We start from the raw sequence: 27861 nt of genomic DNA on the forward strand, positions 1-27861 counted from the left end.
CCAGCTCCATCCTGCTGCTGCTTCACATGGAGATTGAGCAATTGATAATTATTCTTAAAGCATCCACATTTAAATGGGGGCTGGCTGCACCCCTGCCTAGAGTTTTGAAATACCCTATGGTCTACACATATCTAATGAAACCTGTGGAGATCCATCTCTTGGAGTCAAAACAGAATGTGGATCAGAAACATCAGACCCAACACCTGCCTGGCTGTGAGAAGACAGCACTTGGGTTTTCTTGGATGTGGGAGGAAAGAGGGAAGTGGGATGCCACATGGGGACTGATTATTTCCTCTCAATATGCTGCACATTGCTTCATGCTCTGACCAGTCCCATGGACTTGAGAGATGCAAGTGTGTGCATCATGCATCACCATGAGTGCACCCCAAGAATGGGGTCTGAATCCCACAATGGGATGCTGACACTACTTAAATGACACTTGGCTTTCCCATCTCCACATGACATTGGAGAAGAGGAACCTGGTTGTTCAGTTCAACATGAACAACTGAAGTGCTTTTGCTCATAATGAGTGTCCTGTGGCACCTGATGGACTGATAGGGATACAATCCTAGAGTGATTTGGTGAATTCTGATTAACGGAAAACCCAGAGGCTTAGCAGTGTAACATTCAAATTTTATGCTGATGGGTGGAGATCTATTCTCAACCCCAAGAAGTTGTGCATCTGTTAGATTGCAACCCATCCAACCTTCATGTGGGTATACAGCTTTAAGGCTGTGAAACTGAGAAATTAATTTAGTTTTACTGAAATTAAATTAATCAAATGTTAAATGTAATGACATTTTCAAAATGTGTTGGGCTGGGGCCTAAATCAATAGAATTGCAGGACTGTGCCCAGGTGAAACAGTGGCAGAAAATGCAGTCAGCATTCTCAGTGAAAAAAACTATGCTGTAAATGTACCAAACTCCTGACGTGCTCCACAGCATGTGTGGGCAGCAGAGGTGTATGGAGGTGTGTGTGGGTAGGTCCAGGCACTCAGGACCTCCGCTGCAGCAGGGATGGCTGGTGAGGTCTGCAGCCGCCTGGCACGCTGAGAGCACCGGGGAGACCTGCTTGCTGTGAGGAGCACCCCAGAGAGATGCTGTCACTTTGACATGCGAGCTGTTTGCACTTCAGATTTGACATGAAAACATGCTGCTCCTGCTGGCTCAGGTGATGGGGGAGGGTGGCTCAAAAGGGTAGAAAGAGGTGCTGGGAGGTGCTCCCATCTTTACTATTAGCATCCTCAGGTGTCTCAAATAGCATGTAATCACAGCCTTTTGGTCAATGCTTGGAGCCAAGAGTTTTGAACCCAGCCCTCGGCACCAGGCAGTTCAGGACATTATGAGGGCAGAGGCTGCCAGGAGATATTTGGGACAGTGTGAGGTTGTGAAGTTTTGGGGCCAGTTCTCTTTACCAAATGGGGGAAATAAAACATCTCAGCTCTTTGTCTTGGATATATGCTTAGATTTTTTTCCAGCATAACTCATAACCTAGATTAAGTGCATGTTGTGCCTAATTCCTATTAAGAACAGTAATGGATATAACAAAACAGCTCATGATTAGAAAAGTGTAATGATATCCTTGTGCAGAGTTAATGGAATGAAAGCTCTGGTGGAGCTTTGGACCCAGGTAGAGTTGGGGGATTTTCAGCCTGGAAAGGTTGGGTCGCAGGGCATCTGTTTTCTTTCCACTCTTAGGTCCCTGGGCTATAGAAAATCCTGCAAAGCACTGCAGTGTGTCCAATGCATATGAGAACTGTGAGTGTTAATTGAGAATTTTGTTTGCTGTTTGCCTTAGTTTTAGTAATATACATCAAATTATGCTTATAGTTGCACCCGCATAAACCCATAGCTCTTCTGCTCCAGCTACTGGGCTGATTTCAGATTTTCTTCTTCTTGTTCCTCCATCCTCTGTCAGTGCAATGTCTCACCATTCTCACTTCTTCCAGAGGCCCAGCTAGCTCTGGAGGCCACTCTGTGTGGAGGGTCCTGGCTGCACACAGGTGGTGTGCCAGCTGCCTGGACTGCCCAGCTTGCACTCGCTGTCCTGGGAGGGCAGAGCCACGGGCTCTGCCTCCCCCGAATTCGGACACGCTGCTGCCAGCAGAGCAGGTTGCTTGGTAACTGCAGCCACATTTCAAAAATGTACCCTTTTACAGCCAGCTTCCCAAACTAATGCCTTTGAAAGGAAGAGTTGTTCTTTCAGGATAATTTTAAATTTGTTCTTTCTTTAAAAAGGGGGAGGGGTGGGGGGGAAGAGCCTTTCAGCTCCAGATTTGCTTTTCTTCTCTCCTCTTTCCCTGCATCTGGTACCACAAAGGGGAGCAGTGTCACATGCCCAGGAGCAAAGCCTTTCATCCTCCTCTCCTTAGGATTAAGCCGTTATAATTTCTGACTTTCAGGCTGAATGGAAGGAAACGTTGAGCACTTCCCATAACGTCTGCATTTGGCATCTTCTCTTTCCTGACCATGGTTTTCCTCTTCTAAGGGTTCTATCTTTCTCTCTCCCCATAGCTGACAGGTCAGTATGGAAGGTGGGACTGGTGTCATAGAAGTGTGTGGTGTCTGTTCTCAGCTCTTGTGATGGTTTGCTGGATGTCCCTGTTGGACATGTTGTGTGCTCCTCAGACCTTGCTGTCCCTGTCCATGTGGGGATGGGGACAGGTCAGGTTATCCATGCAGATTCAATGCTGGTGATCTGGAGGCTGGATGAAGAGCCCACGGTCACTCCTTGTGTACAGGACAATGCAACTTACATTGAGAGATGCACAACCCCTGTCCAGCAGTACATGGCAGCGGCAGTAGCAGGACAAGCGAGACCATCCCTAGTGCTCTGAAGGTCAGTGCCACGTCTTGGGCTCAGAGGTCAGGTCAGCCGAATGCTGAATCCATTTAGTGCATCCAAAGAGCTGCGCTCAACTCCTGCTGGCTCCATCTGCTTGAGAATTGAAATGACGGTGTCATAACAACACTCAGCGTAGGCTGTCACTTTTTATTTCACCACTGCTGCCCCATCACATAGAAACACAAACAGTTGCAAAAGAAGTACAACACCCAGAGAAAGAGGCTGCTGACACAATGGGAGTATGGGACACGGACAGAGCCTGAGAACACGAGCTGGGCCCTGCTGGGCACGACAGGCACTGTGAGAGCTGGGCAGAGAAACGGGAAAGCTGTGGTGATGAACGTGGTGTGAAAACAGAGCTGGCAGAAATCATGAGGAAAGGAGTGAGTGCTGATAAATACTGCATTAATAACAAGAAAGGATGACTCACAGCTCAAGCTGACTGTATGCTCATCTCAGCCTTCCCAGCAAGTTCAGAACCATGCACTCGTTACCGGGCTTTGTTCTGCCCGTTTGCTTTTAATTTCTGATTCTCTGTTCTGGATGGCTGCAGTCATCTGAACCTTTGGATGCATTAATATTTAAACAGGATGGGCAACAGAAGGCTGTGAAATGTCAGAGGTGTCTGAAAATCAAGAGGGATTTGGAAGTAAGATGATGGGTAGGTGGCTGTCTTAATTCAGCAGTGTAACAGCAGAGCTAACACAGACTCCCTCCTCTCTCTCCTCCCCTCCCACATGCACTCACTGAAAGGAAAATAAAACACATTTGTGTTTGTTGGCAGCTGGTGATGCATTCAAAAGGATCCTTATTGAGCAGATAAACAGTCGTGTCTCTCTCCCCTTCCCCAAGTTCTGGGTTGATGACTAGTTTCCCTTTTATTCTTAGATGGAAAAGGCTCTTCAAAACCTAAGCATTGACGTAAGAAATCAGAGAAAGGAAAAAAGTGCACACTCATACTTCTGTATCTCATGGCTTGCTCAGGGCATGCAGAGCTGAAGTCAAACGGCAGCTGCTCAGAGCTGGCATTTTCAGAAAGCTGGAGTCAGACCTTCCAAGTCCACTGTTAGTGTCCTTTTAAGAGCTGTTCATTTATCAGAGTATTTCATATAATCTGACAGGAAATTATATTTACGATGCTTTTAGCTCCATTTGGGACATTTTTTTAACACTACTCCTGGGATGTAAATTATTTTAAAATCATCAATTTAGTTCTTCACATGAAGAGATGAAAGCTTAACTAAAAAGCTTTCTTGTTCATGGCAGTCTTAAATTCTCCAGCAGATCTCTTGATTTTTGCTTAATTGAACACCAAAAGAATAAAAAGACCTTGGCCTCATAACACTTTTAGTAGAAGTAAATTTTAGATTTATTTAACCCCATTGACTTTTGAAATACAACCACTAACAGCATCTGTTTAAGCACCGTCCTTCGGAATGGATAAAGTGTTTTATCACCAGGCATAAAATTCACCGATAGAGCATTTTATGCACCCCTATGCCCCTTGTACAGCTCTTCTGGCCACTCCAGCCCTGTATTCCCAAGGGATGGGTAAAGCCACATGGAGGTGGCAGTGGCTGCTCTGCCCAGTGAGGGGGTGGCAGTGTCTCAGCCAGCTGGGCACACCAAGCTCACATGTCCCAGGCTCGAGTCTCTGACTGTAGCCAGGGCAGTGCTTTGTGCCAGCCCCCAGCAGCCAGGCTGCTCAGGATGCCAGCAGGGCATCTAGCCTAACCTGCTGCTCACACATCCTGCTCAGGTGACACTTTTGGTGTGTGTGATTCCTTTTGTCTTGACAATCCTTTCAAAGAACTAATGTGAGCAATGACTAGGAAATACTTGAACTCCTGGCAGATATATTTCAGCTGTAAACAACCTCAAAGGCCAAATATAAATGTAATTGAAATGAAATTTGAAAATAAAAATGTCTGGATGCCATTTTCCTCCCTGAAAAAGTTCCAGTTAATAAGAGTTCCAGCCCCAAACCAATCTGCAGGAAGATGCAGGACAAAGCCACAAAACCAACTGCTCCCAGAAAAGGGGCCACTCTAATCTCACAAGGGAACTGCAGTGAATGGCTTTGACATTCTTTTAAAACCAAAATACATCTGTCATGCATAGGAGTGTGGAAACTTGCTAAATATTCATGAATCTGGGATTTCCTTTGTTCCAGTTGTGCCTGGGGATTATGTGATGTTTCCCCCCTTCCAGTTACTGGCTGTTTGATCCCTGTCGGTGCAAATCTGAGGGCAAAGGGACACATTTCACATCAAAGTGTTGTGCCTGATGCTAACCTTAAAATCAATATGTGAGCAGTTGGTGGTTGCAGGTGAGTGACACTACAGATGCAGTGGAGACACTGGGATTCCCTGTTGTAATTAGCATTGATTCCCCTCTGGTTTGTTGTCTGTGAACTCATTAAATTGTGACCTGCATGTAGGACTTGCATTTCTGCCCTGGAAAAGTCAGTGGATTTGCTATCGGTTATTACACCCCCGAGGCTGCAGTTGTTTAAGTGCATGTGATGAGAGGACTGTTGAGAAATATTTCAAGTAAGAACTATAAAAGCAGGTTGCAAGGGTACTTTTTTACAGCCAGAATCTGTTCTCTTGCCTAGATGTGACATACTAAAAAAGCAGCACTCCGTTTATCAAATCAGTGTGGAATTTCAATGCCTGCACTCATTGTTCCCGATGAATGGAGGGTGGCAACAGCTCTGGTGGAGCTTACTTGGAGACTGATTTGGCTCAGTTCTTGCTTTCTGTAGGAGGACCTGGTTCTTCTTTTTTTTTTTTGTCCTGTTTTGACTTCTGAGTGATGCTGGAAAACCCAGGTCCAGCATGAGGTGCAACACATCAGTGGGGCTCTACAAGATGCTTTTCCTCATCCTCCAGAAAAGAAACAGCCTTTGTGGAAGACTAAGTAATACAGTTTCCAAGCATTCCTGGTACACAAAAACTGGGCTGTTTTAGTCTTGGTTTCAAACTCTCAAGCACCACTGCTGGTTCGATGCTGAGCCCACTGGAGTTTGCCTGTCCATCACTGTGGTAGTTCCAGAGCTGGCTGAACAGAGAACTCTTACCAGACCTGGTGCCCTCAGCTCTCTCCATGTGCTTATGTGCACATCAGTGTTTGGGGGACTTTTTTTGCTGTTAGATTCAAAACAAAAATTTCACAGACTAAAGCAATATATTGTCCGCATGCTTAGGCCAGTATTCACCAGGGGGCCAATTAAAATAGTGCAGTGCTTGTTAATAATAATTCAAAGTGACTTTCCAGTTCAGTTTTGGTTTATTTAGGGATGCATGCTGGGACACAGCCAGCACTCTTCAAAGGACCGAACACACAGACTCGGCACAGCTCAGGATCTCCACTCCTTTAACCATGATTTACCAGAGCAGCTGAAGGTCAGTTTTACTGCTCTCAGTGGGGATATTGATAATTTAAGGAGAAATTAGCACAAAGTTTATATATTGTTTGTGTCCCATGGAACTCCTGAGCGCTAATGTGGAATTTCAGTTAAAAAGCCATTCTGGTTCTTTGCAGCTCTGATGGACAGAGTCTCTCTATTAGTGAATACACCACTAATAAAACCCTGGCACAATTTGCATTCTTTAGTAAATAAATGGACACCCAGCCACATATCTCATAAACTAGTGAAGCTCCAGTGACTTTACTCCTACAGTTAATGAATTGCTGGAATTAATTACAAATTTGATTGATAATATTCAACTCTATATAGCTCTATTTAAAACTCTCCCCTCCAAAAAGTAAGCATGCACTTGCATTACTGCTGCAGAACAGGACTGGGGGCTGGGTGGCGGTGGAGAACAGTGAGCAGAGCACAGGGCAGAGGCCCTGCCAAGGCAGGAAGCAGCACGTTTCCACAGCTGGAATTTTTAGTGATATGTTTGGATGAAGTGTCACTTTCTGCTTCCCTGAAAACACAACTTCCCTCAGGGCTGTGACCTGCACCCCTCGGAGTCCTGTGTCCATGAGGTTTATAGGACATTTGCTCTGTGAGCTGGTGTAGTTACTCCATAAGTGCATATCCATAAGCTCAACCACTTTTGTACACTGATAATTTTCTTTAAAAAGTGTCTGTACGTGTGAATTTAATCTACTTATTTTTGATGGCCAGTGAAGCTTTAGACAGCAATTTAATCATTATTATTGGTATTGTACAGCTGCTCCCTGGAGGTGCTCAAACCATGTCAAAAAGGGAACCAACATAATGAGTCTGACAGAATTTCAGAGGGAGAGATTAAATTTAAGATAATGAGTTCTGCTGCATTTTTAATGTTATTGTAACAATTCACACCACTGCATCCTGGTCATCTCTGGACTCAAAACTAAAATGTCAATTGGGAATTAGGCTGTGCAGATATATTCTTTTTAAAGTCTTTTCCTCTTATAAAAATTAAAAACAAGACAAAAGGAACGTTACATCTCTTCTGAGATGGGGAATAAATTCTGTCTGTGTAGGAGCTGGAGCAGCCTCTTCTTGTTTCTCTGAATCAGACACCAACTTACAGATTCACTTGAGCTTTGTGAACTCCACCGGTGGATTTTTAAAGTTCAGTGGTGACTCCTGGGTTACAGTCCTGCATGCACTGGGGGACAGTGAAAAGTGTGTGTGAAAAGTGAACAGTGTGTGTGAGAAAAGTGTGTGTAAAAAGTGAAAAGTGTGTGTGGGAAAAGTGTGTGTGAAAAGTGAACAGTGTGTGTGAGAAAAGTGTGTGTGAAAAGTGAACAGTGTGTGTGAGAAAAGTGTGTGTGCCACCCAGCAGGAGGGCTTGGACGGGGTGCCTGGGGAGCTGGCTGCTCCCACGGGGAGGAGGCTGTTTTTCCACAGCCAGAGTTCCAAGCAGGGTTTGAGGCTCCAAAGGGCTGACAAAAGTTGCCTTTCACTGGTGTAGTATTATTTCTGGAATTTTTATCTCTCGCCCCTCTCTCCTGACAGGAGCAGCATCATTGTTTGGTATTGAGAACAGTAACTCCATTATCTTGGGAGCTGAACAATGTGATATAATTAATAGAAATAATCACAATTCATTCACTGAATACCAATTAGTGTTCAGCTTTCTAAGGGAATGGCAATTGGGAATGGAAAACAGGTTGGATGACACCAGATAAAGAAATAATTTCTTTGATGTAAAGGACATTAGGAAGGTGTTTCATCCATGACAGGATGAAAAATGAAGCAAGCTTTGTGGCAACTGGGAATATTTCATCTGTCAGTGTTCATGCTTTAATGGAGACACGAGCGTAGTCCCACACAAGCACCTCAACGCCCATAGCTTCCCTCATGGTGGGCTCTGCTCTGGGGCTGCCATCACTGGGACTGGATTTCTTTTGTTGGAGCTGCACTGGCTGAGAATTCTCAACACAGCTATTGGTTACTTAATCTGTTGTGTATTTTTTTTATGGTGTGCTGAAATACCAGGGTGGAATCTGGAATGCCTCATTCATTAGCTCAGTATTAGGAAGAATAAGTATGCAATTGGGTTTTGAAGAAATTGGGTTAAATACCTATTTCCTAATACAGAGAGATTAGGGCTCCTCCTGTTTCATATTAGGAGGGCAGGCTGGACAGCAACCCTGTAATTGGTGCAAATGGCACAGGACATGCTTGGAAGCACCTCAAGAATCCAGCTTCAGCTCATCTGACTCCTGGAGAGCTGCAGTTCATATCCTCATGCTTGCACTATATTCTGGATTGCTTTTGTCCTCTCTTCTCCTGTTTGGCTAAGTGTTATTTGCAAGTCAGGTCTCTCCAGCTTCTTGACAAAAGGATTCTTGACAAATCTTGACTGCTGCCTGTCCTGCTCCTCTGGTTCTTCTCCATCTCTTTTCCCAGTCTCTCACTTATCCCTCAGAACTGTTCCTGTTTGTTCTCTGATGCTCTGGCACATGAAATGAGCCCAGTCCTGCTGTGAGAGGTGGCATGCTGCCCCCCTGCAGAACCTTGAAATGGCTTCCAGGAGTCAGCAGCCACCAGTTTGCAACAAAACCCCATCCTCTGTGAATATCCATCGTATTTCCTCTGAAATACTGATGAGTTGGCACAGTGTTCTTGCACTGATGAAGTTTTACAGTTATATGATCCCCAGATAATTTGACTTCACAGTAAGACAAAGACTTTGTTCCAGATAGCACTTTTAGAAAATATTTTTTCTTGAAATTACAATTATAAAAATATCCCTACTTTTGACTGTGTCCCCTGGCAAATGGAGCATGATGTTTAAACACTCTTTGAAAAACATTCCTGAGATAAAATCATTAGTATATGAAAATGCTTTCTTAACAGAGGGAGCTTTTGTTGAAAAGCCTTCACTGGTGGTGAATTGGGAATAATTAAGTGAAATGTAATGATTCAAAATAACAAACAAGTCCTGCACAGCTATTTATGAACACCCAGTTCTCCTGGGGAAACCTAATCTGACGGGAGCAGAGTGTGAGGTGTGCTCATGGTCAGGCAGGCAGGAGGGACATTTCTGAGCTGCAGCTCTGTCGGTGGCTGCAGAACCAGTTCTGTTCCCCACAGCCAGCCCAGGCCAGGCTGGCAGCCCCTGCAGGGACTCTGTGGGTTCACTGGTCCCACGTGTTCAGTTTGATCCCAGCTGCATGATTCCCCTTTGTCTCTCCTGTCAGTGGCTCCTGGGGACAGGGACCTTCACACAGCTCTGGTTTTGCATGTGGCTGTGAATCTTAGCTGCTAATCTGAGCTCCTGTTGCCACTAACACTCCTATCTGCCCATATCTATCTATCTGTCTATCTATCTATATCTATACCTATTCTACCTATGTCTATCTCCTCTCTGTGTACCTTCCAGGCCATTACGTTCTGCCAAATGCAAGTGGTGGAGGTTCTGCACTGAAGTGGAAAAAATCAAATGGAAATGAGAAATAGTCTTTCCAGTGATTTATACTCAAAGTGAGTCTCCAGTGTGTGTGTTTGCCTCACCCGGTGCAGTGGTGTCCCAGGGACAGGCAGTCGTGTTGTGATTTTTAAAAACTCTTAGAAGCACACAAAGATCAGAAGTTAATTTTCATGTCTCTTCTATGGTTGCTTTATAATTAATTTCTCTGAACTAGTTTGTTTTTCCGCTGCCAAACACTTCAACACTTATATGTAAATTATCAACATCTGAAGCCCTCTTTCCTTAGAAAGAATACAAGGCAATCATCAGATAAAAGTCATTACACATTCACAGCTATTCTGCTCCACTGATAATAAAGTATTCTTAGGCAAAGGTGACCTTTTTACAGTAGACTTATTAATGTCAGGACTTCAGAATTGTCTTTTCTCATTACAAGTCTTGCCAAAAACATTAAAAAGAGTGAAGTTTATGGTCTTAAAGATCTGTCAAAACACAGCCATTAAGGACATTTTCACAGCAAGTTATTTATATAACCAATTTTTTGTATTTTATGTGGAAAATATTGAGATAATACAGACATTTATGACAGAACTCTGTATTCATGACTTCTTTTGACTTCTGATCATATTCTAGAGAATCCAGATATGATTCCTAGCCCTCAAGTTTATGGCCTTGGAAATCTCCCTGGATCCAAGAAAAAGTTACTCCCATACGCATGAGAACATCAGCTCCTTTGAATGCAGAAACATTTTTATGTTGTCCTGAGTTTTTGCCTCCAGCGGAGGGCAGATCCCTTAAAATTCAAATTATCCCAGAACTTCCATCTGCTTTTCCCGGTCTCCATCCCACCCAGCAGAGTTGGTGATGCTCGTCCTCAATCTGCTGTGCCAGGATTCAGTCCCATGTGCCTCCACTTTGATATCTCTCCAAAATCAATATTTTAAAGAAACTTAAATTATTCCTCCTACAGGAGTCATGATTCATGCAATGATAGCATCAATATTAATACAATAATCGAACTTTAAAGTCGGCTGCTAAGCAACCTGTCATGCCCATGGAGCAAACAGGACTCAGACCAGAACAACTGGAACTGGAGAAAATTTAATGTGAAAAAGAAAATACTAAAGGAGGGAAAATGTTAGTCAAGTTCCAGATTTTGCAGAGCCACCTCTGGGCTCAGCTGGAGACTGAGAGCTGCCTTTTTGGGATGTTCCCATCCTGTCTGGGGTCCAGGCTGCAGCTCAGCCCCAGCACTGCAGGCTCTGAGCTGACCCCGCTCCCCAGGCTCTGCCTTGCGGCGCTCCAAGTGCATCCATTCTGCTCACCTTCTGTGGAAAGAAAGAATCGAGAGGAAATAGTTACAGGGGAAAATCCTATTCTCTTGCTTTTTTTCTTCCTGCACACTTCTGAAGGCCCATTCAGTGTTTTCCTTCTGGCAAACTATTTAGTCAGAGCAATTGCAGAGAGCTCTGTTTCTGCCCTCTGAAGGTTATCTAATGCCTTTCAGTATGGCCAGTTTAGGATGTCTCTTGATGTGCAGGGAGCTGGGATTAACAGAACAGAGGGAAATTACTTATTCCAGTAGCTTTTAAAATAAAAAAGCAAGTTGGTTTAAAAGAGGAAAGGCCATGCCAAGTATTTCTATTATACTGTTTTTTTTTTTCATTATTTTGAGGAGCCTGAAGAAGTCTCTGGGAAATGAGATTCTGTTTGGTAGAAGATGCAAGTGCAGGTTGGGAAAGGGTATCGGAGCCAGCTGGTACAGAAGGAAAAGAGAAAAGAGGTCATTCATTATGATTTTTTCCCCCATAGTTGCCAGCAAAACAGAGGAAGAAATATGTCCTCCGGGATATCCCAGCTGGCAAGAACATCCTTAAAAGCTGAATTCCAACCACACCAGTAACAGAAAAAAATAGTTTAACAAACCCTGGAGACCTACATTTTTGTGGATTCACCAGAGTATTGTCAAGCACCCTGGTTGTTTTAATCTCTAGAGTTGTATGGTGATGTAGAAGAAACATAGGATCTCAACTCTAGGAACAGACCCAAATTGCTGTTGCTTTTGTGTTTCAAGGCTCAGCAGTGTTTATTTGCCTTTTCTCTCTCCTTTGCTGTGCTTTTATCCTCCTAGAAAACACTTCTGCCTGCTGGCCCTACATGGTCCCTGCACTGAGCACCACCTGGGCATGGAGGGACACCTGGAAGGTCTGGCATGGGCAGCAGGATGTTTTTTTCCTTTCTCAAACATCAGCTACCTCACTTTCCACTGGCTGTACCTTCCTTCTTGTCTTTTTAGTTAGCCCACCTAAGACATTGGCTGCAAACAGCAACCCATGTTGCTCTTCTTTCTTTTTACATATCGGTACATCATCTGCTGTGACTGGTAATTTATGCAGCCTCAGCTGTCCCCCTCCCTTGCCTTTCCACTCACCCCCAGAGGTTTGGAGCTGCTGGATGGAAGCTGCCAGGCAGCAGGGCTTTCAGCTTGTGCGCAGCACCAAACACTCGCTGAGATGGACCCCAATGTGTACAAGTCCATTTCTGGGTCAATAGTTGTAAGAATTCTCTCTGGCACCTGTTTGTACAAAAGGCATTCAGGCAAGTCTTTGTCCCTCTTGTGAGTCTACTGGTGCTGCTCCTGCTCCAAAAAATAAAGGATTTTGATTAAAGCAAACACAACAGGAGTAAGCCGGGGATTTTTAATTGTAGGAAGTCTTGACATAGTCTTTTGAATATTGAGGGCAAATTATCCATGGGAAATAACTCTGATTGTTGCTCCATTATTTGTCCTTAAACCTAACTTGGTACCTTCAGACAGGTATAAATTCTCCCTTTGCAAACAAGTGATACTTGTTTTCTTCTTTTATTTCTCAGCCCTCCCTACTGAGGGTTTGGGTTATTCTTGCCAACATGATTTTTGGAAGTGGTCTTCTGTGCCTTTTCTGTCAAACAGTGCATTTTCCATGGCTTCAGTTTTTCTGCAGCTATTTAGTTTTTGTTTGATGGAAGTAGAAATAATACCTAAATAATCACTTTGATTTTTATTTGAGGCAGCTCTGTTGGGACAGAACCTATTGTTCAGATCTGTTACCTTTTACACAATAGAGATAAATTAATTACAGGGCTTTCCCCTGACATCCAGGCTCTTGCCTGCAAATGTTCACATAAAAGATGAATGACAAAGAGTTTCTCATTACAGCTTGATGAATTAGCCTTTTCACTTCAGTTCCAGGAAAGTCTACTTCATGGTCAACACTCTTGTTTAGGCCCTGCTGTGTTTTTTCTCTCATTGAATTCAAATTGTGCAGCTGCTGTCAAACCACCTTTGTTGGAGCAATCCATTATTTTGCACTGCCCTTTAGAATTCTTCACTTTTCCAGGTTATTTGCCACAGTGGTTTGCCAGTTAGTCAGCAACAGCATCTTCCTAATTTTCCTCTGTCCACATCACACACCTGGGGCTGCAGGAAGAAGTGGAAGCTTTGTGTACAACACAAAAGGACCAGGAGAGCATCCCCTTCTCAGTTCAGGGCACGATCCTTGTGTTCAGGGTAAGCTAAGCTGCACAGTCTGATGTTCTCAGCCTACTGCCACTTTTTTTTTGTGTGTGTGTCCACACAGTGATCTTGTTGGCCTGTAATACACAGTTTAGTTAAAACTGGAATATATATGGGGCAGGAGGGAAATGTGCAGGGGTGTTTGCTAGGAGTTGCACACATGTGGATTAATTTCCAGTTTGTGAGAGGCTGGCACAAATGATGATGAACCTCCCTTGTGTCCCCCACATCTTGCGATGCCCAGAGCAGGGACACCCTGTGTCCAAGGGCATGAGGGCCATTTTGCCTACCCATTCTGCTCTGAGAGGCCAAATGGTTTACCTGGGTAATTTGAAAGCTGTTGTCTACACAAAACAAAGTCAAAAGACTCGCCCCTGTCAGGTGCTATTTCACAAAGAAAGAACATTTTGTTTCTTGTTCACAGTTCTTGGCAGTTTCTCATGTTCCTTTACTTGTATCTTTAAGTGTCAACACCTTGATCAATTTTATTACACCTGCCTGTGGTCAGAATATTACTAATGGTGGCTCTGGTTGGTGTCTGGGGACAGGAATAAGTCATTTGTAATGACTGTAAGTGAAAACATCAAAATATTGGTAGAAGAGTAATTGCAATAGTGTGAAGCTATCATTATTGAGGTGGCAATATTTACCTTTATATCTTTTCATAAAGCTTCCCAGACCACACTGACTTTTCTGACTTCTTCCAGGTTTAAGAGGTTTGGGTGCTTTTGGAAGTGCTATCCCAACGGGATGCCAAGGCAGAGGGATGGGTGGGCATGGTCACCCAGTGACCTTCCACTGGGTGGCAGTGCCTGTTCCCACTGTGTGGGAGGTGAGTGCAGGAGGGAAGGTGAGTGTCAGCCAGCACTTCTTTGAGGAATTGTCCTCAGCTCCTGCACAATTCTGTGTCCTAGCATGCCACTGCTGCTCCAGAGCCCTCTCATCCATGAGAGCCCAGCAGGGACTCTTCTCCTTGCAGTTTGCTGCTAGAAAAGCAAAATACCTTGGGAATTTTCTCTGCTCTGCCTGCCAGCTCTTCAAGGAAAACTCTGATCTCTCCAACCATGAAATAAATATCACTGAGCCATATGGACACCAAGCAGCATAACGCCCCTGTGGAAAGTCCTCCCTGCTGTCTCTGGTGCTGATTATCAACTCAGCTTAGAGCAAAGCTGCGATTTTTAATGCCCCAAGCGTGATGCACTCCCCTGACCTTGAGAATTATTTTTACTGCTATTTTGGCTCGATTTGTCCTTGGCAGGTTGCTGGACTATAATCAGATGCAACAGAAATGGTGGAGACAGCTAATTTCAAAGGTACACAGAGTCCTTCCACAGCACACGGGAAACATGTTTAATGTTTGGAAATCTTCTTGTGGCATGGGTTAAATTTGGAACTGCAAATGGAACAGTAGAAATTCCTTCAGTCATCTGTTCTGACAGAAATTATACTAATGTCTGTATTTACATTGTTCTGTGGTATCTGTGCTCCTGCTGCCTAGGCTTCTCCATGGGGTTTTTCCCCAGCAGCAGTGGTGGACAGAGTGTTTTGGCCAGGGGAGCATGCAGCTCAGCTGGGGCTGCTCGCCTTGGAACTCTTGCTCCCTGGGCTGCAGAAGCAAGCCGTGCACTTTATTGAAGGCTGCTTTGCCTCCAGGCCCTTATGTTTCTTTATTTCCCCTTAAATGGATGTTTTCCCCAAAGACAATCTTTTTAAAGCAGTTCAAACAGGTTTCCAATTACTTTTCATCACATTAGTCTTCTGTTCTAAAAATCTCAATCTCAACATCAAGTTCATTTCAAGAACTTGGGAAAGACTTTTTTCCTACCTGTTCTATTTTTGTAAGATGAGCATTTTAACAAAGAGCTTTCCTCTCTCCACTTAGAAAACCTCAGTAAATTGGTTGAAAGGAGGACCAGTCTTTCTGCTCTAATAACAAGATGTGCTTACCTCCCCCAGTTCATGCTCTGGATACTTGCTGACAAATGACCTAATGTGAGAGAAGACTCAAATATTTTGGGTGTGGAAGACACCCAAATACAGGAACTTCAGAGAAGTGTCTCACATGGGGCAGGTCCTTAACCTGTGCTTATGCTAAGTTGTATCCCAGACAACATTTGAGCAGGTTTTCTGAAATCAAGGCTCACAGAGCAGGTATGGCCCAGACCTGTGTTAACACTTGTCTATCAGCCAGGCTGTGAGGTGGGATAATAACATATCTTATAACATTGTTTTAAATCATGAAACAAACTAAGACTAAAACAGATTCCTGAATAGTTGTTACATCTGTGACTCTAGTGTGGTTCTTTATTTGCAGGTCCTACAGAATTGAGGTTCAGTGGTACCAGTGTTAATTAGAGGCCAGTTTTGGCAATTGCTACAGAAGTGTTTCTCTTCCCGTCTGGACATGGAATGAAATCAGCTCCATGTCACTCCAACAGCCCATCTTGACAAAGTAGTCACCATTCTCATGCAGAATATTCAAATAATTCCCTGAAGTGCAATGTAAGGAAAAAGGAAACAAAAGATAATTATAATTTGCTGTTGGACTTCTCAGAAATTGGAAGTTGAGCTACTCTTCAAAGCCCTGTTTTGATGTGCAAGCCTTGCCCTCATGAGGGTGCAGGCACTGGCGCAGTGCAGCTGTAAGACAGAGGCCCTTGTTCAGGTGCATGCCAGAGGCCACAAGCCGCTGGGCCAGGAGCTCATTGGGGGTTGCTGGCTGAAAGACAGAACCCCTCTAGGTCCTCGCCCTGTTTTCTGGAACTTGTCACATGGTTCATATTTGCAAAGCTTCTGATTTCATTGTTTAATGTAATTTTATTCAGTAAAGCTTCCTCATTGCATAAAGGTCTTGGTATTTAATATTTAATAGCATAAATGCCACATGAGTCTCAGGGAGAGGATAAAATTACATTTTAATTTAATGTGCAGTCAATGCCTGCTGCTCTTTCTGCATTTAAAGGCTAATGGCTATTTCAAGCCCAGCACCATCTTGCAGGGGCAATGCCTGTGTTCTCTGCCAAAATGGCCAGTCACCATCGCAGGATGTGTAGCCTTCCCCTCTACAGGTGTTGTCACTTGCCTCCAGCTGGGAGTCCTGTGCCCCATGGCCATTTCAGGATGGACACCTGGGGTTCATCCACACAATCTTGTCACTCCCTCAGTCTGGCAGCTCGTGACAAAGGACAGTGGAGCAGTGCCCACAGCAGAGACCTCCTGCGTGCCCTCAGGTGTCTGCGGGACTGAGCTCACTGCCACCAGCACAGGACAACCTGGGACATGCAGCCCTGCAGTGCAAACAACATCTATCCCACATCTGTGGTAGTAATCAACAGGTCCTGTGCTCTGCAGGAAAGGGTTTGGGCCAGATTTTGCAAGGATTCAGCATGTACCACATACCTGGAATTCCACGTTAGTTTACATGTTTGCTTATTTATGCTGCTGCTTTCACAGTGATAATTTCTTATTTTTTCTTTGATGACTTTTAGCATTTCCTTTTTCCTTCTGCTGGGAGACGGTTTGAGATGGAAATCTGCACCTAAATTTTTTGTTCTTGAGACATAGCAGCCAAAAACATGTTCAACTTGTCAGGTAGTTTATAGACCCACCCCACAACCAGCCATACACATTGTCCCTGCAATGTAATGTCCTACTGCCTCAGTGAAATTTGTATGTATATGTATATATATATATATATATACATATATATACCATTTCCGATTATGTAATGTCACCATCTGCTGCTTTACATAAACAGTGTTCAGCTTCCACCTCTGCTGCTTTATGCAATTGTGTCCCCAGCCAAGCCACTGGGTAGGGGATGGAGTAGGGACTGTTCTGTTTGTTCTCCTCTGACTAAATACCTCTCCCCTCACTAGGGCAGAGGTAGGGAGCTTACAGCCAGAAACATATTGCAGCAATACCCATTTGTTTTCCACTTACTGTCCTCATTCTTCCATATGCAAACCAGCTGATGTTTACTTTGATGGGCAAAGTTGCTGCAGGGTCAAGTGGAAATAAGAGATTGGCAGGAAAAGAGAAAATCCACCTTAAACAAAGTGTCTGCAATAATTAGCAAATGTTGCAAAAAATGAGCTGATAAACAAGCAAAAGGTAAGAAGGGAAAGGTTATCTTCAGAGCAATTAATTAAGATAGTAAATGAAAAAAGACCAAATTTTTTTGCAAGAATTTAACAGATGGGAGGGTATACTGGGAGCATGGTATTTGTTCAAGCAGTGAGAAAAACCTGGAAATACAGGGATTCAGGACCATTTTCAAAAGGAACTGGTTTGTTTTCCAGGAATAAGCCTCAAGGAAAGCAAGACACCATTTAATTTCTTTGCCCGCATTTGTATGTTTGCTGTTCGTGAAGTCCAAAGGAATGGAAATTCCCTTTGCAAAACTGGAGAACCCACACCCAGCTCTGCTCTTCAAGTGCAAGCACCAAAAGAATGCTTTAATTAACCTGCAGTGCAGCACACCTGAACAGATGGATGTGGGATGTACCCTGTATTCTGCTGTGGAGCTGAGCCTTATTGCCTGTCCACCCTGCGGGGGTCCCTTCCTACTCCCCTTCAGCCCCAGAAGGATCCAACTGCTCGTGCTGGTGCCTGAATTCCCTCTGTACCACAAAAACGTGAGAAGCCCCTCGGGGCCAAGCCCCAAGCCCTCAAATGGGCTCACTCCTCCTGCACAGCTGGCCCAGGGCAGCCACTCCTGGAGGGGAGGGATTAGTGGGTGCTTAAATGCGGGGAGGTGACTCCTCCTCTTTGTCCCTGAAGTTCTGTAGCAGGTTGAGACTTCACAAGAGATTTGGGTAACTGGAATCTACTGGGGGCCATCATCATCCTAAAGTTCTTCTGAGGACTCCTAAAAGACTCAGCTCTAAATTCCAGAGCTTTCTTGCTCCTAACCCTGCAAGAAGTCATACTTTAATGAGTATGTCATCACTCCGGTTTGTTTTTTTCATGACTAAAGCATGCTTGACTGTTTGGGGTGGGCAGCTTTGTAAGAGTTAGCACTAAGGGATTTGGGGCAAAGGGGTTGGAATTACTCCATAGAGGCAGGGCTGCATTCTGTCTTTCAATTTTTGGTGGGTTTATTTCTGATGAAGAGCAAGGGAGTGATGTATGTTATGAGGAAGTGATCAATTACCTGGCATGTCTGGAGCACTGAGGATTTTATCACATCAGGATGATGGTGATTGATTTTTTTTTCTTCAGGTCTGCAGCAGAGCAGCAATCTCTGGATGCCTGATTGCAGCTGACAGGTAAGTTGTGGAGCCAGCTCACTAGTGACTGTGACAGGCCTCCCTATCTCGTATCCTCACTTCTTTTCAGAATGTAATGGCTTGATGAAGATATGTTGTCAGGATGATAGAGATACAGAGATTATTAAATGAGGACAGTTTCGACTTGCTAAATTACTTTAATTTTGCAGGAGGCTCTATTAGCTCCTCTTGCCCCCTCCCCCCCTTTGTAGGGGTTAGAAAAAAAGAAAAGGGGGTGGGCTGCAAAACTGCAGGAGTGTTTGTTCTCCCAAAAAGCAGAGCCCAGGAAGAAAAGTGGGAATTTCACCTGGCTTTGCCTGCCTTGCTGGCACCATGCTGTGCAGAGGATTAATTTAATTTATCCCAGCAGGTGTTGGGTGCAGAGGGCTGTTATTGACTTCGCGGGGGTTGTGAAGCACAGCACATTTGGTGTCTTGTCCTTTGCTGGTCCTGGAAACGATGGAGAAATTACTCTGTGTCAGACTGCTCTTGCCTGTACCTGGTTGTGTGGGCTCCATCCCACTCCAAGGGAGGGTTGTGGCATGGGGGCTGGAGTTTGTATGCAAACCTTGAGAATAAGATCTTTGTAAAGAAATTAGCTGATTACCAGTAGGAAGGAACTTCATTTATTATCTGATTTTTAAAAGCTTGAATAATTTTTAGCCATTGGCTTTATCATCAGACAAAATAATTATTTCAATTATTATCTTTAATAACTTTGTAGGAAATCTTCTAAATTCTTTTCCATGAATCCTACTTCAAATGCACCTGCAGAGATAAAAGCAGCAAACTTAACCCAATGAATAACTGACAAACCTGAAATACCAGTGCCTTGCCTCGGAACATCACAGCTCTGAGTTCATCCCATGCATGTAATCAGTGTCTGTGCTCTCCCTGGCCTCTATTGGTGGTGAAGCTCTTTTATGATATTCTGTCATTTATGACAGCTCCTCCAGAGAGTTCATTAGGGTGAACATTAATGTGGCTGAATCCAGGAAACTGCTTTTCCTGACATAATGCCAACATCTATTACAATGCTGTGCAGTGCAGGGGGGAGCTTTATGGTTGTTTAATGCATGTGTGTGTGTTGCAAATGGCATCACTTTTTAACTCTCTCTGTAAAGCAGTGTCTGTTTTCTGGATTGCCACCACTATAAATACATGTAATGGGGAGCCTGAGCAGCTGTTGTGTTCAGTGGTTGTCTACGATGATTATGAATTCATGGTTGTGGTTCCCAGTACTAGAGAGCCACAATTAATCTATGCTATGCTTCAGACCATCAACGCGAGTGCTGGTGTTTCCCCTGCTCATTGGTATTTCTTAGAGTTCCTCATACATAAAATCTGTATTAGGAACTGAGGCAAAGACAAGCAGCAATGGCAAAGAAATAGCCAGTGGTTTTCCCTTCTTCCATCTATATTTGCACAGCTGTGTAGTGCTGGAGCAGCTGCTCAGAGTCTGCAGTTGGGTCACTTGTTTCAAGCTTAGCTATGGTGCTGTGTGGAGGGCAGGTAGGATGGATGTTGTGGACTCACTGCTCCTGTGCAGTGCAGACCATGTGTGTGCTTGGTTTTAAAAGAAAAACAAAAGAAAGCAAAACTAAAGCCCCCAAATCCACAGAAGAAAATGGTGTTTATGACAACAGGAGAAACATGAGGCTGAGAGTAATCTTTCCTTGCACACTTGGCTCAGATAGAGAACACTGTAGCTGTAAACTACTTCATGCTTTTTCCCACAGCCTTATTCTAATCTCCTTTCTGGGTCAATTCCCAGGTAAGAGAGTTGTGCCATTCCATTTTTAGTTGTTTTCAGCTCAGTCTTCTGATTGCCAGTGTGGGGCTGGCAGGGCTGCCAGGACATGCTGTAATGTGTCCTGTACAAGCATCTTATCTGCTCAGAGCTGTGTGGGTCCCGTGCTGCGCAGGCTGCATGGACACGGACATTCATCTCAGTCAGCCGGAATGAGCCACGGCTGCCAGGGGGAGAGGACAGCTGCAGCAGATCCAAACTGCTCCATCTGCCTGCCCCGTGGTCTGGGGTGGAGAGGTCCGAGTGGAAGACTTGGCTGGAAAGCAGGAGAATGACTTTGGGGAAGGAATTCAGGGCTGGTGAATTGCTGCACTCAGCATGAGATGAGCTTGAGAGTCCCAGTAGTCTTGTGGGAGGCAGGAAACCCCAGGAATGTCCATTTGAGGTTAATTAAGTTCAGATCAAAGAAGCAGCACATCAGGAACTGCTGAAGGCTGCTAAGGAGCTGGGATCCTGATACTTGTGTGGGAGTAGGAGACTCAGCACACCAAGTCCTGTAGGATTCTTGAGAGACAAAACCTGTGACTCCTGCTGCAAGATATGAACCCAGAGCAGGATTATTCCTGGCCAGTCCCAAGGAGCACACAGCTTGTATGGACAACCCCTGCTTTGAAGAGGCTGTGGCTTCAAGGGAGGCAGAGCAGCTGGAAAGTGGGAATGGTAATTGATGGGAAGTGAAATCTCTAGGGAGCATGAGAAAGTCCTGTGCCTGTTCTTGCCCCATGCCAGTGCCCAGTACCAAGCTGGCAGGAGCCACTGTGGCCAGTGCTGCCAAGAACTGGGCTGAGGGCACAGCCAGATGTGGCCCTGTGCTGGACTGGAAAGGAAAACCAAGCTGGGTTTTCCAACTGCCCTGTGCAACACTTCCAATTTTATCAAATGGATTTTATTTCCTCTTTCAAGTCTAATTACGCCAGGAAGAGGCAGCCAGGTTATAGCTTTATTTTTAATAATTAGGAAGATTGGTGCAGGACTGTGGAGAGGTTTCCCATATCTAGTTATTTCTTTAAACGGTCTGGATTAGTATCACATATAGCTGATGAATATACTGGAGTGACTGGATTGATTGATAGTAATTTCAGGATGTGACTGGAAATTCAATTATCTCTTAAAAATGATGAAACAAACAACCTGAGTTGGTTTTGTGGGGCTTCAGCAGCCTTGACATTTTGCTCCATCCTGGAACAAAACAACAAAAACCCTGATTTACTGGGCTATTAATATTTTTTAATTATTTTGCTTTGCTGCAGAAAAATAATTTCTGTTCAGCTAAATCAATGCTTCTGTTATTTGTATTTTACATGAAGATTGATATCTACCCAGCACAGGGGCCTCGCTTGTACCATCTTGTGTTCTCTGGTGGTTTCAGTGCTAACTAATAGCACAGTTGCCTTCAAAATAAGAAATGCTTCAAAGCCAAACCCCTCCAAATCTCCCCTCCAATACAACTCTAACAGAACAATTTGACAGGTTCCAGGTACTGTATTTTGAGGGTTCTTTCTGGACAGGTGTGTCTTAGTTAGCTCTAGCAGGAGCAGTGCAGGGTGGCTTGTGGCAGCGGAGGCTCTGGGGGTGCTCACACCCAGCTGAGAGGGATTCACACACTGCCAGAGCCGGCTGCCAGCCCGGGGAGCTCGGGCACAGCCCTGCAGGAACGAGTCTGGAGAGAGGCAGAGAGGAAAAATACCACAATAAAAAATCCTGATCAGTTAGCTGGTGAAATCCTCTTTCTCTGGTTGACTGTATTCATTCTGACAGGAGCCTCTCCTCCTTCCTTGGAGTGCTCTGGCAAGTGAGATTCTTGCAAATAAAGCAAAGGATCTACTGAATGCACAGCCATGCATAATTTAGGAGTGCTGGAGACTTCTGCGCATCTCATCACAAAATGGCATTCAGTAAGTGCTAACACAGCTCCTTTGTGGATAGACATTTCTGTGAATTTCTTGTTTTTCAGTAAGATTTGGACATCAGACCCCTGCCAGGCATTAAAAATTGACCATCAGGAAGTACCCTAACACTTAACTGACACATTTGTTCATGTGTGCCCACAGTCAAAACAAAGAAGTGATTGTGGGTTGGCTTTGAATGATAGTATGAATAAATGATGGAAGACTACATTTTCCTTGAATTCACACTTTTCACCCATAAGTCATAAAAACAAATTTGTTGCTAGAGAAAATAGCTGGAAGGGGAGACAAGGACATCTCTTTCATTCTAAGGGTGTGGAAAGAAAATAGTTTATGTCTCTGGACCAGGTGTGTGAGAGGAAAGAGCTATAACTCTTTAACTTATGTGTATCTGTTCCCACCAGGTAGATGTTTCATGCAGGGAGAAGGACCAAAGAAATAATTAAGACGAGTGTTGATATCTCCTTGGACTAATAGAAGGTTGTGCAACATCACCTGAATGAAAATCAAATTTGTGGTTAGTAGGTGGTTCATCCTGTTCTAACAGTGCAGAATGGTTAATTCTTCTTTTTCATGCCACAAATAGTAATTAAAGAGAAATATTACATAGCTGTACCTGTTTTTCATTATGCAGTTGCAACAGTGTGTAAACCAAATCTTTTATTGATGAGAACAGCCGTAAGTTTGAAAACTGAGTGAAGAGCATGAAAACCCCTCTGAGGCTCCCTAGAGACATGTGGGAAATCTGAAATTATTAAAACATATGGTGGCACATACTGATTACTGACAGCTCCTGCTGTGGCTGTGAACCCTCATTCCTCTTTGACTTCCAGTTTTTCTAAGGATTCTCAGCTTGCTTGATTCTGCTCCTTCCCTTGGTAAGCCTGCTGGGATAGGGAAGCCCTGCCCCGTGCCCTGTAGAGGGTGACCCAGCTGATGGACTGTCTTACTGCAGGGACAGTTTGCTGGTCTCTGTTCAGCAGCATCCCCTAAGCCCCATCCCTGCTGGGTGATAGGAGTCTAAAATTCCACTTATATGCACAACCCCTGAATCACAAGGCTTTATTCTACTGCAGTTTTTAAAAACCCTCATTGTGTATCTGATATTAAAGCTGGGTGTTTACCCCTGGTATTTGAGCCCCAGAGAGGGAGGGAGTATATGTGTATATCTGGTTGATATATTTATGCTGTTTGCCAAGTCCCTGTGGGCAAGGATGTTCACCACCACTCAGTGGCCATCATCTACTGTCGTTCTCTCTTTATGTGTGCATATGTATTTACTGATCTTGATTAATATTTATTTCTCATAAATAATGCATCATTGTGATTTTGTGTGTGCCATTGCAAACTGCAGGAAAGGGTAATGAATGTGGTAGTAAAGCAGTTTCATCCCTGCAGAGGTGTCCCAGGGCCTGGAGGCTGGCTCCTGCCCTCACATCAGCATCCCTTCCCACCGAGTTCTGGGCTCCACACTGCCAAGCAGACCCTGCTGGTGTCTGTGCCCTGCTGCTGCTACCTGCTTTAGGAGGAAAAACTCTTTCCTCTGCCCCAGCTAGAGCCAGACAGGAGGGAATATGGCAGCAGCTCCCTGCATCAGCTGCAGGTGCTCTGCCAGGCTACAGGGGCAGCAGGGATGGAGTTCTGTCATGCACAGGCACGAGCTGGCTGCTGCCCTCCTGGTGTCTCGCTAGTGCCATGCCTGCTGACACGTCAGGACAGCGAGCAAGGGCTGGAAGCACAGTGCTGACAACTATTGCTTCTCTGAGGAACTTCATGTCAGTACCTTTTCACCCAGAAAAATGGGCAGATTCTCCCCAGATCTCACAGCCCCATTGTGCCAACCGCAGCATGAGTAAACAAGATAAAAGCCAAGCCCCTGGGCCCAGGTTCAGTCAGCTCTGACTGGAGGGAAGGAGGGAAACGATGTTGAGAGGAGAGCAAATCAGCAGCTCCTCTGACAGGAAAAGTAGGTTATTCTGAAGCAACAAATGGGAGAAACATAAGCCAAATAAACAAAAGAAAGTGAAAAAGAGATGGGATTTGGACAGAGACTGGTTTATCAAATTGGACAGCAATACCAATTCTGGGAGCACTCTGCAGTGACTTTGGCACTGTCCCCCAGTGCTGGGATAGGGGCCAACCCACTCTCCCCAGTGAGTAGCTATTTGTGCCCAGCTAGGAAATACTGGAGAAAACTGGTTGTTCCCAATAGGCTTTCAGGGAGCCCATGTCCTTGTGCTCACAGAATCTTGGGCATCCCTGGGAGTCCTTATCTGAGTGAATATTTGCCAGCAAACCCCAGTCAGTCAAGTGCAGCCCAGTCCTCTACCATGGAGGTTGCTATTGCTGTACAAACTTTGGTATTTGTTGGAAAAGGCTAATACCAGAATGGTTTGCTTTAGGAAAAAACATCCCTGATAAATGGGACTGTTCTGCTTTGAGTAAGATGGTAGTGCTGGGGTCACAGCTGGAGCCTCTCATCATAGCAGGGGGAAGGCTGACCTTGCTGTAGCACGGCAGCCTTGTTGGCAGTTTCTTTTTTTCCTCCCATTTCCTTTGGTGAGGATGCAAAAGGATGGAGTGTTCTGTGCCAAAGCCAGGATGCTGAGCCCTGGGGAGTTCTGGTTTGGCCCGTGCCCTAATCCTACTGATCTGTTCTTAAGCATGTGCTTTGATGATCAAAAGGCAGTTCGAATACCAAACAGCACTTTGCTACCCCAGTGGTGCTTTTTAAAATGCTTTTTACGAGGACAGGAACATGTGTGATGCTTGCAGCATGGGTTCAGGGAGCTGGTTGGTGTGGGAAGTCACTATGCACACCTGAGGCAGGATGGGCTCTGAGGGTGTCTGTGCTGCAAATGCATGAGAATGCCTTCTGCATAGCCAGGAATGGGTTTTACAACACAGAGTGGTTCTTCCAGGCACAGCCTGGGTGTTGTTAGTATGTAATTATATGCAGAGGACCATATGTCCCTGCCTTTGGAAACCTGTGTAGTCCCTGTTCCTGGTAGCACCTATAGTCAGTATGTTATTGACAGTCATTACCTGGTTTGTCACATGGAGTTATCTGCCACCCCAATAGGGCAGGGAGTTGCTTTTGCAATGATTTTTGGTTCTCCAAAGTTCATAGCTCTGAATCAGTTTGTATCAGCTGAGATCATCTTTTACAAATGATTTTCAGCAGTGACTGTTTTCTGCAAAACAATTATTTCAATAAAATCCATCAGTTCTACCCTCCTGGTACTGCTTTGGTCAGCCCCAGAGCTGACGGTGGCCAGGTAATGCCTCTGTTCCTGGCATGTCTGTGGGAATGCCACTGCCAGCACAGCTCAGGGTGGCCTCAGACAAGCATCTTGGTGGGGCAGGGAGAAGCTCAGCAAGCCTGGGTTGCCTGCGGGCATATGGGATCCCAGCTCTGCTGTCCCTTTTTGGGACAGAGTACTTACCCCTCCCACCCCACCCAAGCTTTCTCTTGGTCATGGAATTATGGACCCTGGATTTCTACTTAATTTAGTGCCCACTAGTTTTCTGGATTTGTCCTTGTACATTTGTCTTATTTTTACACTTGTCCTTAGTAACCTGACCCAGTTTCCGCTCTCGTGTGTTTACTCCCTATGGCAAACCCCAGAGTCCACGAGACATCAAAGATGATACATATCCTCTTCCAAATTTGTTGTGAAATGATTACCTGAAGGCAAGTGATAATTTTCTAGGGCTGCAAAAAATTGAAAAAAACCCTGCTTCAGATGGCAGCAGCCTCAGCTCTGCAGTAATTGGTGTCTTTGGCCACTCTGCATAAGCTCCCAATGGTTTCTGCTCCCCTTGTTTTTCTGAGCCACTGGCTAATAGTCACAGCTTTGGCAGCTACGTGATGCTCCAGCTTTGTGCTTGCACCATGGCCATGGAGAGCTGTTCTAGGAAAGGTGACACGGAGCCCTCAGTGCCTTGCCCAGTGTGAGGAGCATTTTAAGGGCTGGGCCCAGGGGGCAATGTTTAGAGTCAAATGACTAAGAGGAAATTTTACACCAGTGGGAGTCTCTTACGTATCTGATGTTATATAAGAAAATATGCAGAGAGAGATTCTCTATCTTTAGAGTTGCGTATTTTATCTATCAAGAGAGAAAGTCTGGTGTGTCAGAATATGTAAATATGTTGAGTAGCTCTGAGGCTGGCAAAAGAGCCAATATTAAAAAAAAAAACAACAGATCTGAATCTCTGGCTGTCTCATATCCTCTGCTGAAGATGCCTACCTCCTTAAGAAATAAAAGATAGTTTAACACACTGAGCTGTCACAGTTAAGTTTAATACCTCCAGTGTCTAGTGCTCCTGAATGTAATTGGGATGCTGTACATTTTCCTAGTCATTACTGGGGAATGATGCTCTACAAAGTCAAGCTGAAAATCAATTGGAAAGCTGACTTCTTGCAACTTCCACGGCTTCTTTTCTTTTCTTGAAAGTTGAAATATTTTCCTGCAAGAAAATTGCATTGACTGAATCCCTGTGCTTCCCTGTTATGTCTTACTTTCTGGGTTTGTAGCTGCTCTATCTTACCAGCATGGAGATTTCATTAGGGAACTTTTGAGAGTTTTTCTTGTAATTAAAGGAGGTATCATACTTCCTTGGTCAGACTACAGCTGCTAATTCCCAGCTGTCATTGTGGCATTTGTTTAATTAGGAGCAAAATTATCTGCATGATTGGGGAACTTCTTGCTTGGCTCTGAGCTGATGGTTAGGCATTGCCACCAATGCAGACACAGATACTTTCCCACAGACCTCCTGTCCAAGATGTGCCCTTCACCTTGCTCCCATCCTTCAAGACAAAATTTTTGAAGGAAGGAATCCCTACAAAAACCCAAACAAACCCCCAGAGGTGGATGGGTGGGTGCTGCAGGGCTGCCAGGGGATGGCCCAGGTGTCCCCTGCCTCTGGCAGCTCCTGATGTTCACAGGATTCATTTGTGCACAGGCAGGACTGGCAGGCTGAGCTGGATGAATTGTGATACCAGGAGAGTCTGAGATGTTCATCACAGCTGTGCTAAATGGAAAATTCCCAAGTGACCTGAGTGATGATTTCTCATAACCTTTGGGTTTTTTTTTTTCTCTTTACTGGATGGACAAAATGGAAAATTGATGAGTGCAAGCCACACTTTTTATCCTGCTTCTGAGCAGACTGTTGAATCCACTTGATCGTAGAGTTGATGTATTGAGTTTGTCCAGACCTTCATTCTCTGCTGTCAGTGTGTCTGGTCTGACTTGAAACCATCTCAAATAAATTCAAGGCTGTAAAATTGTAGTAGGACTCAACAGCAACCTCCACTTCCTTGCACTAAAACATGTTTTCAGAGATTTTGGGAAGGTATTGATCTTTAGTGTGCTTAATGATCATTATTAACCTCAGAATTATGTATGGTACAATGAGAACCAGAAGGAAGGAGGGAGAGACAGAACGTTTGCACTGCTGAAGAAGAAGACTGACTGTTCTGGGCAGAGGCTCCTGGCACCTGCTGTCCCACCATGCTGGTATGGGGCCAGAGAGTGCAGGGACAGTGACAGCCATGAGGCTTCTGCTGTGAGAGTCTATGGGCAA

General features: G+C 44.6%; 2 long non-coding RNA genes across 5 annotated transcripts in view; both read left to right on the plus strand.

Annotated features, from left to right (window-relative positions):
- The first annotated feature begins 10980 nt into the window (after positions 1-10980).
- The window catches only part of LOC146765754 (uncharacterized), a 67654-nt gene continuing 50773 nt past the window's right edge, over positions 10981-27861 (plus strand). For all 4 annotated transcript variants that reach the window (XR_014949514.1, XR_014949516.1, XR_014949517.1 and 1 more), the window contains exons 1-2: positions 10981-18227; positions 18512-18558. This is a non-coding gene — a long non-coding RNA (uncharacterized LOC146765754). The remainder of the gene's footprint in view (positions 18228-18511; positions 18559-27861) is intronic.
- Positions 18586-27684, plus strand: LOC146765755 (uncharacterized). Its single transcript, XR_014949518.1, has 2 exons — positions 18586-22263; positions 22680-27684. It is a non-coding gene; the product is annotated as an uncharacterized LOC146765755 (long non-coding RNA).

The sequence above is a fragment of the Lonchura striata genome, chromosome 19 (assembly GCF_050655825.1).
Source record: "Lonchura striata isolate lonStrDom1 chromosome 19, ASM5065582v1, whole genome shotgun sequence".
Taxonomy (NCBI): Eukaryota; Metazoa; Chordata; class Aves; order Passeriformes; family Estrildidae; genus Lonchura; species Lonchura striata.